The sequence below is a fragment of the Hemibagrus wyckioides genome, linkage group LG14, assembly GCF_019097595.1.
Source record: "Hemibagrus wyckioides isolate EC202008001 linkage group LG14, SWU_Hwy_1.0, whole genome shotgun sequence".
Lineage (NCBI taxonomy): Eukaryota > Metazoa > Chordata > Actinopteri > Siluriformes > Bagridae > Hemibagrus > Hemibagrus wyckioides.
The window spans coordinates 21,701,910-21,705,010 of record NC_080723.1 but is presented as its reverse complement, the minus strand read 5'-3'; positions in this window follow the sequence as shown (position 1 = coordinate 21,705,010).

Here is a 3,101-nt window from a genome sequence, read left to right as displayed (position 1 = left end):
TGACTGAGCTGGATCAACCTGTCAGCACAGAGACAGGAAGAATAGATATACAGATAAAGAGAGAGAGATAAAACCAACTACAGACACGCTGACACCGAGTACAACAACAACAATCTGTTACTAAAGATGTTCACGCTAATTAAAACCGTTAGCGTTATACAGATGAGACTCCACATTGGTCAAGCGACTGTACGGAGTAAAAGGTCACCTCAGTGTGAGAGCACTGACTCCCGGGTAATCTCCGGCTGCATCGGGACTCGCCCCGGGACGGCTTGGGGGTGTCTGAGGTGTGATTCTGAAATACAACCCGAGCCGATAAGCAATAAAGCCCGGAGTCACCGGTTCATTTCTCCACAGCGTAAACAATCTCAGGCTGGCTGACAGCTCCGTCTGTCCTCAGTCACGCCGAGGTGGCTCTCTGAAAGCGCCTGTCAAACACGCTTCATCCTGCTATATGTCAAGTTATTAGCCAAAAAGGAGGAACCTGACGTCTGTTATTGTCCTCTCGCAGGCGGATCCAGCTTTATTTTTATTCAATCAGAACGAGGGCAACGAGGAGGAAAGCTTGATCATGATTTCATGTCACTTTTGGATCATGTGATGTCCTTATTGTTCATATTGCAAATGTCCAGAAGGTATGCTTTTACTGGCCATCAATTTTCTTTCTTCCAAGCCCCCCCTCCCCTTTTCTCTCTCTCTCTCCCTCTCTCTCTCTCCCTCTCTCTCTCTCTCTCTCTCTCTTTTTCTTTTCAGATAAAGTTTTGAAACATAATTTTCCACATACAGATCATATGATTTTATTTATCTTTCACATATGTCACATGGTTTCATGTGTTTACTTTCTAATGATTATAATGAAACCCCTTCAGTAAGAAGTCAGTGTCACAGAGCATAATGTCAGGGTTCGTGTTGCTTCACAGCCATTAAACATGACCACCATGGACTGAAATTCCCAGCAGCCCTCAGGCTCTCGATCACACTCACCTGTTCCACAGTATGGATCCAGCTCACTCTATTTAAGCTTTTGATTTCTCAGTTGTCTTTGTCACATATACATTACTGCACAGTGAAATTATTTCTTCGCCCATCCCATCCTTAGGGGTTGGGGACAGAGCGCAGGGTCAGCCGTGATACAGCACCCCTGGAACAGGGTGAGTTAGGGGCCTTGCTCAAGGGCCCAACAGTGGCAGTGTAGAAGTGCTGGGGCTTAAACCCCGATCTTCCGGTCAACAACCCGGAGCCTTAACCACTTGAGCTACCACCGTCCACTTTGTTGTGATTGTTTGACCGCCCATTGATCGCCCTAATTGCCCCTACTCCACCCATCTCACAGATTGGATCACATTTGTGTTGCTTCATTGTGTCATATTTAATTCTGAGTGTTTTTGACTTCAGTTTCTGTTTCCTTGTTTTCCGAGTTCTCACCCTAGTCTGTTTATATCAAGGGTGTCCAATCTTATCCACAAAGGGCCGGTGTGGCTGCAGGTTTTCCTCCCAGTCAGACACCTGTCTCCACCTGTTTAATCAGTAGATCTTGGCTTTCAGTAGACTCAGGTGTTGCTTCTGCTCAGTTGGAATGAAAACCTACACCCACACCGGCCCTTTTTCAGATAAGACCAGACACGGCTAGTTTATATCCTTTCGCCAATCGCCCTTTGTGGTACATTTTGAACTGTGTGTTTAATAAAAGTCGCTCCACCTGCACTTGCATCCACCTTTGTGTTTGACACCCCTGCCTCGTGACGGAGGATTCAAACTCCACCATGTGACGATATAATAATACACAAATACACCTGTTCCTGGAAGAGATTTTATACATAACATACCTCAATAAATAGCAGCATGAAGACCAAGGTAAAGTAAAGCATCAATCAGTGTTAGGTTCTTAAAAGAATCCCAAATGTTGAACATCCTTACCTTAAAAAATGAAACAAATAACAACAAAGGTGACAAGATGAGGCTGACCACCAAATATCAGATTTGTGGGTTGAAAAGGGAGAGTAGGATTAATCAGAGATGCAAGCAAGATGGACGTGATGCTGCCACCACCGTGCTTCACTGTGAGGATGGTCTTCTCTACTAAAGAGGAACTGATTTCTTCATTTCACTTTATTTCTAATTGAATCCATTTCAATTCCAATAAAATATGCAGGATAATTCAAGGGGGGTGAATACTTATACACACCACTGAGGCATTGTATAGTGTAAACTACTGCGCATGTTGATTGTGCTTGTTCTGATTTTATTCCTTAATGGACAAACACTTCTCGGAACAGCGTCGGCTCCGAATGACCGACTCGAACACTGCTGATCAACGTACAAGATGTCTTCAGTAAACAACCGCGTGACTGATACCTAACACACTCATTACTGCTTCGGTCAAATCTATAATTACTGCGTACATTATAAGAGCGGAGACGTCGGTGTACATGAATGCACTTTAATTAGTCAGTTTAGCTAAAAGCTGTAGGGTTTCTTATCTAAACCACACAAAAGAACAGTTCCTACTTAATAGCAGTAATAGACAGGAACAAAAATATTGCAGCCCTATTAATGGATAGAAGAGAAAAAAAACACAATATGTCATTTGTTCATTTTTTTTTGTCAGCACTCATTCAGATATTGAAATTGACACACACACACACACACACACACACACACACACACACACGTCCAGTTTCACCCGGTTTGGCAATATCAGTCTTGCAAAATAATGAGCCGACATTCAAATGAGGCTTTCATTCAATTTTACCCGCTCACAAGGACATTTAATCTCCCTCAAATATGTACAATGATGAAAGGACATTTATTGAAAAAGGGAGACAGAAAAAAATTAGAGCTGCACCACGGAATAGTGATTTAAACCTGTCAGGTCCTGTTTGCAGAAATAGAGCTCTTATCTGATTCAGGGGGAAACATGGCTGAAGAACCCAGATAGAGACTGAGAGTGATGGGGAGGAGGGGGGGGGGTTAGGACATAGAGGACAGTGACATTCTAAAGCCACATTAAAAAAGATTGTAGCTGCTGAAGATCCAGCAGGACATCACGGTGTTACTGAATTCTCAAATCTGATTGGTCAGGAGGCTTTAGTTTAGTTTAG